The sequence below is a fragment of the Hypanus sabinus genome (assembly GCF_030144855.1).
Source record: "Hypanus sabinus isolate sHypSab1 chromosome X2 unlocalized genomic scaffold, sHypSab1.hap1 SUPER_X2_unloc_7, whole genome shotgun sequence".
Taxonomy (NCBI): domain Eukaryota; kingdom Metazoa; phylum Chordata; class Chondrichthyes; order Myliobatiformes; family Dasyatidae; genus Hypanus; species Hypanus sabinus.
Window position 1 is genome coordinate 193,283 of NW_026779007.1, and position 7,054 is coordinate 200,336.

Here is a 7,054-nt window from a genome sequence, read left to right on the forward strand (position 1 = left end):
CCCACGACTGACGTTAGGCTAACAGGGCGATAGTTCTCCATTTTCTCCTTCCCTCCCTTCTTGAAAAGTTGGATAACATTAGCCACTCTCCAATCTTCAGGAACTGATCCTGAATCTAAGGTACATTGGAAAATGATTACCAATGCATCCGCAATTTCCTGAGCCACCTCTTTTAGAACCCTCAGATGCAGACCATCTGGACCCGGGGATTCATTAGCCTTCAGTCCTATCAGTCTACTCATCAGAGTTTCTTTCCTAATGTCAATCTGTTTCAATTCATCTGATATCTTATGACCCTGGTCCATCCATACATCTGGGAGATTGCTTGTGTCCTCCCTGGTGAAGACAGATCTAAAGTACGCATTAAATTCTGTTGCCATTTCCCTGTTTCCCATAACAATTTCTCCCAATTCATTCTTCAAGGGGCCAACATTGTTCTTAACTATCTTCTTTCTCTTCACATAGCTAAAAAAGCTTTTGCTATCCCCTTTTATATTCCTGGCTAGACTGAGCTCATACCTGATTTTTTCTCTCCGTATTGCTTTTTTAGTTAAGATCTGCTGTTCCTTAAAACTTTCCCAATCATCTGTATTCCCACTCATCTTAGCCCTGTCATACTTCTTTTTCTTTAATGCTATACAATCTCTGACTTCCTTTGTCAACCACTGTGGCCCCTTTTCCCTCTTTGAATCCTTCCTTCTCATTGGAATGAACTGCGTTTGCATCTTTTGTATTATCCCCAAGAATATCTGCCACTGCTGATCCACTGTCTTTCCTGCCAGGGCATCCGCCCATTTAACTTTGGCCAGCTCTTCCCTCATGGCTCCGTAGTCTCCTTTATTTAATTGCAACACTGACACCTCTGATCTGCCCTTATCCCTCTCAAATTGTAGATAAAAACTTATCATGTTATGATCACTACTTCCTAATGGCTCCTTTACTTCAAGATCACTTATCAATTCCTGTTCATTACACATCACCAAGTCCAAAATAGCCTCGTTCCTGGTTGGCTCAAGCACAAGCTTTTCCAAAAATACATCCCTTCGACACTCCACAAACTCCCTATCCTGGGGTCCAGCACCTACCTGATTCTCCCAGTTCACCTGCATGTGATTCAGGATCAGTTCCTAAGGATTGGAGAATGGCTAATGTTATCCCACTTTTTAAGAAAGGAGGGAGGGAGAAATACTCACACGTTTCTACTGTCTGATATTCGGATGTTCATGTGTTCTGCTGCTGTCTTCCATGGTGAAGACTAATGCAAAATAACATTGACTTGATCTACTATTTTTTGTTCGGCTTTGCTCCCTCTCCAACACCATTTTACAGTTGTCTGGTATCCACTTTACCTCTCCTGTACGCTTTGTGAGGAATATCTGAAAAAAAAGGATTCTGGTTTCCTCTTTTATGTTACTGCCTAGATTACCCTGACATTCATCGTTTCTGTCCTCACTGCTCTGTTTTCTTTGCATTCCGCATTGATATGGCTGAGAGTGTTACGACGCGGCACGGCCCAGAACCAGAGGCATGGAATGACCTGAGATTCAGGAGGTTGAAGTACGAGGGCAGACTGAAAATGTCAGGGTGTTGGGGCTGGAGGAGAAGGACAGGTAAGTTCAGATCACAGCACTGCGGGGTTTACTTTTCTTTGTGCTGGTCTGCAATAAACGGGCTCCTGAATCTGCTGCAGTGATGACTGGTTCTTTAGCTTTAGAGTCACTATCAAGCACTTCAGTTCAATATGTTATGTGCTGACTTTGTTATCTGCAAGATCTGTTTTTTTACCCCTGCACATCGGGTGTTTGACGATCTTCTTTCTTTAATAAGTTCTAAGAGATGTCTTTGTTTTGTGGCTGCCGGTATGGAGACGAGTCTCAAGGTTGTATGCAGTATATATACATTGATAATAAATGTACTTTGAACTTCTGAACGTCGATGCTGTCAAGTTATAAAAGCTTTCCGTTCCTCTAGCTTTCTACAAATAGTTGCTATATTCTATGCCCCTTCTTTTGCTTAGCCTCATCCTCCCTTTAAAATACTTCTTCTTCGGGATATATCTCTCCTGCGTCTTCAGAATTTCTTATAGAAGGCGTAGCATTGACGCAGAGGTACAACGGTACCTAAAGGTGTCGAGACAGGTAAATAGAATGAAGGCGTCCACTGGGATACCTGTCGATATTAGGAAAGTACTGAACAGAACTCTTGGAAGGACTTTTTAAAACATGAATTGTATCAAAAGCTTGAGATGTGTATGCTTCTGGTGCCACACGACAGAAAATGTTTAATTGCACTGGAGATTCATCAGAATGTATGGTATGGACTGAGGAGCAAGGAGAGACCGCATTGGTGGGAATAATGTTCTCCTGGAGCATCCAATGTTGAGAGGTGATCTTAAAGAAGACAATGAACATGAGGTGCATCGATAATATAAATGGAGACCACCTTTTCAAGCACGAGGGGGTGGTTGTAAAACTCAAGGGCATAGATTTTACGTAAGAGAAGAAAGACTAAAAGGGGACATTTTATCCACAGACAATGATGGGGATGTGGAAGGAGCGACTATAGAAAGTGGTAGGGTGGAGTTCAGCTAGAGGGTTTAAAGGATATATTTACAGGCTAATGGATAGTACATGATCACAGGGTTATGGGCTAGATGCAGGCAAATGGGCTGAATTCAAGTGGGCATGGACCATTTGGAAGGAAGCACACTTTCTCTTCATTGGGACTCTGTGATTCCAGACAGAGGTCTGAATAACAAGGAGTGTTTTAAGAAGAAGCGTGTGAAGTTTAGAGGTGATCTTAGGAATAATTGCTTCTGAAGGTCACCATCTGGAACATAATGACGGAGGACATGTTGCAAGCAAGCATTTAAAGACCATCTCTTTGAGCATTTGAATCAGCAAGGCAGAGAAGGCAATAGACCAAAGGATGAATTGGAGAAGGCAGATAACTGGGATATAATGATGAGCTGAAATCCCTGTTTCACTACTTACATGCCGGTTTCTTAGCCTTTACACAGGCCTTTTGATCATAGTTAAACACTGTAAAGTTTTATGAGATTTTTTTTTTTATTTAGACGCCTTCTGCAGGAGCTGGTGGGCAAGTTATACACCGGTTTCTGAGATAGAGATTGGGATCCCACAAGGCAGTATTTTTTATTTCTTATTATAATTAATAACATTTTCTCTGAGATAGATACAGGGGTGGGTAAATCACTATTTGCAGATAATAGAGCTTTAAACATTAGAGGTAGAAATGTCAGTTTAACTGTATATAGGATGCCATTAGCAATTAATCAGCTGGTAAATAGATGGGACTTGAGCTTTCAGTGGAAAAACACAAGTCACTTGTTTTATAAACAGGATTAATAGACCTGCGCTTGATTTGAAATCATCTGATCAAACTCCTGAAGACGTGTCAGTGGTGAGATTTCCAGGCAGGTGGAAGCACAATGAGCTGACATGGAAGCACCGTATCAGTAAAATAATTGAGAAATATAAAGGAGCAGTAAATATTCTCGGTGTCTCTGTGGATATTCTTCGGGTGCGACATGAAAATCTCTGCTGACCATTTACATTTGTTTCATTAGATTTTGTCTTGATTCTGTGGCTCATGGATCAGCTTCATCTCCAACTTTCAAATGTTTGGCTGTGATACAAGCACAGGCTTTAAGATTCTGTTATGGTGCAGTAATGTCGTCTCCTGTTTCAGGTTTACTGATTGATTTTGCGGAGATTGAATTTAATGTTAACGTACTGGATTAATTTGAAGGAGCAAAGAAATGATCATCCTGTTGGAGGTGTGTCGGAGGACTGTTGGGAACATCACAAGAAGAGTGTTACAGTTTTGGGTGCTTGGGTTCTTATTACGCTGGGAATGTGGTTTCGTTGAATTATGCAATATGTCCCACTGTGGCATTCCCGGCAACCCCAACTTGTTTTTGTAAATGCCTTTATTGATTTTGGGATACACGGTTTAATAAAGTCTCGGGATTTTGTTACGCCTGGAAATCTGTTAGGTCTTAGGTATATTAAGGAAATTTATTGTGATATGTTAATACAGAAGGATCAAAATATTATTTAACTGGGATTGTTGGTGTGGCTGTTTTTGTGCCCACATTATAGGTAACGATAAAGAAACAACATTGACTGATTTCTGGAGAACAGCATTCTCGATGCACTTTCAGATGAAGCACGTGACCCCATCGTGAACTTGGTCGCATCCTCATCATGGAAGACAATCCAATTGATGTCATCCGAGCAGTCCTGCAGCATGAAGTCCGATTGGTCGGACCAACAGTGGAATGATCACCCATGGCCGTCTCTTGTTTCAGCTTTTGCCTGTACATCGGCAGAAGCCGGATCAGAGAGTGATCTGATTGTTGAAGTGTGGTCGGAGGAGCACTTTGTAAGCGTTATGGAAAGGTCGAGTGTGCCAGCTCCCCGAGCGCTCACCTGGATGTGCTGACAACACTTCGGTCAGCGATGCTGGATTAAAGTCAGGGCGACAATGAAGGCAGCCTCTGGCTGGGCAGTCTTCAGCGTGTTGAGGGTTTCGTACAGTTCCTTGAGAGCCAGGTCAGAATCAGCCTGGGGCGGAATGTACACTGCCGTGATGATAACACCGTGAACTCTCTGGGCAGCCAGTAGGGTCTAAACAGCGGCTCCACATCTGGGCAACAAAGGATTGGAGCACATGCATATTCTGGGGGTTGCACCAAGCATTGTTGACCATGAAGCATACCCCACCTCCTTTACTCTTCCCAGTGAGGGGTTTCCACCTGTCCACAGGGGACAGGGAGAACCCAGAGGGTTCGATGGCGTGGTCCGGTGTCTCCTCCGTTAACCAGGTCTCGGCAAAGCATAAAACGTTATATTATTTTGTTTTCCGCTGGTGAGAGATTCTGGCTGTCATTTCACACAGCTTGTTGTCCAGGGGCTGGGTTCTATTCACGCTGGGAATATGGGTTTGTTGGATTATGCAATATGTCCCACTGTCGCGTTCTTGGTAACCCCACATTGTTTTTCTCAATGCCTTTAGTTGATTTTAGGATACACAATTTAATGAGGTCTCAGGATTCTGTTCTGCTTGACAATCTTGATTCGTCAGCATAATTTCGAAAATTATTATGATATGTTAAACATTGCTGCAGAAGAATCAAACGATAACGTAACCGGGATGATGGTGTGGCTGTTTTTTGTTCATGAATTACAAGTAACGATAAAGAAACAATTTACCAACCATTTATCAGTATATATAGTAGAATTTGTTTCCATCATTTTTGGCTTACAGTGGGTGGTGGAAATTTGTCCATGTAAATGTACAATGTCCTGTGTATGTGACTCAAAATGGCTTCTTTGGTTTGTTAAGAGTAGGAATGCTTCTTTGTCTGATAGGTGTTTCTCTCGCAGTTGTTTAGCTTTAGACTTGCTGATATGGGGATTGTATTCATTTGGTAACCAATGGGGATTGTTATTTTGTCTTGTGAGGCTGGGAACTTGGGGGCCGGGGTGTTTTCGCGGGTTTTCCAGAGAGTCGGGAGGAAGACGCCGAGGAAGGTTGACGTGCCCGGTCGAACACCGGGGTGGCCCCGGGTGCGAAGACGCGGAGGGCGGAGGCAAGCGACGAGGGGTCGAATGGTTCGATGGTTGAGCTCCAACGATGTGCACTAAACTGACTGAACTTTGATAAGTTGGCGCCTTTTGCTTCTTCTTTTCTTTCATATATGTTGTATTGCCTAGTACTCTTTTAGTTTTAGTAAACTCTTTAAGGTGTATTTCATAACGGTATCTGGTGTGAATTTGATACTGTGTGCGGGCGCGAGGCATAAACTTGATTCTCACAGCACCTGTGTGTACGGGAGGTGGGGTTGGTGAGTGGCTGGATCTCCTTTTCCCCGAGACATGTACCAGCCTGTTGGGTAAGTGTGACACAAAGCTGTAATTTGTTCAGATGCCTGTTCGGTTTTGATGAGTCTTCAAACCGGTATTCTTGCAGTAGGACAGATTTACTGTTGGAAATCAAACGCATCAGACGTTATTTCATACGCAGAGTATTGGTTTATATTTCCACTTCTTATGGGTCCCTGCACACAGCGGATCAGTTACAAAAGCTGTTAAAATTCTAACTAGCACATCAGAAGCTAAGGGGTTGTTGGATTAATAATTAAATCAAGATTGGTGGGATAAAGGGCATCAATGCAGACACCTTGACAGAATACATACTTGTTGTGTTTATGGAAGTTTGTGGATGAAACAAGAAGATAAGGAATTACATTGACACGACCTAGAATTTGACACACTATGCCTAATTACTGTATTCCTTTGTTCGTGTTGGGAAGCATCATTCTGGGTATGTAGTTTTCATTTAAAAATGGCAATAATTTTAATTTAACTCAAGCTATTGTGTTTTGTTACGTACAAACTATAGGACTTTTTGGGGGTAATTTAGGTTTCATTTGAAAAAGGAAGCAGTGAGGGTTTTATGTCCCAATTCTCTACACCACACTATGTCCAGTTCGTGTCCGGAATGTGGCTTTAAATTGGAGTGTCCGCTGCCGTTTATACAAACCTCGTTCTCCATGTCAGCCAATTATTCAAGGAGAAGGCGGAGACTGAGGTGATTGACAATGGATTAGCCAACCAGCATCCGGCAAGACCGTCGCCATCAAAGTGGTCCTGACGAAGGGTCTCGGAACGAAATGTTGCTTCCCGACTTGCTGAGTTCCTCCAGCTTGTTTGTACGTGTCGACTAGATCTCCGCCACTTTCTGGCAACGTCGGGCTGCGAGTTCGGTGGGAGGGAATGGGAACTGATGGGAATATTTGCAGACCAATGGGCGAGCGGCATTCAGGAGTAATTCTGTGACTGCCATCTGACCGATCCAATGAGGTAACGAGTTTCCAGGCCGGTGCTTTGCCCCGTCCCCCACGCACACTCTGGTAACTGCCCGGAGCTGCCGATCGATGGGACAATCCGCCCGGGAATAAACATCGAAACCTCTGGCACAAAACAGGAGGTGCTGTGCCGAACATGGCCTCACCTTAGAAATACCT

General features: G+C 43.3%; 1 long non-coding RNA gene across 1 annotated transcript in view; it reads left to right on the top strand.

Moving 5' to 3' along the window:
- The window catches only part of LOC132385968 (uncharacterized), a 73,457-nt gene that overhangs the window by 29,166 nt on the left and 37,237 nt on the right, over positions 1–7,054 (top strand). The window lies entirely within an intron of this gene.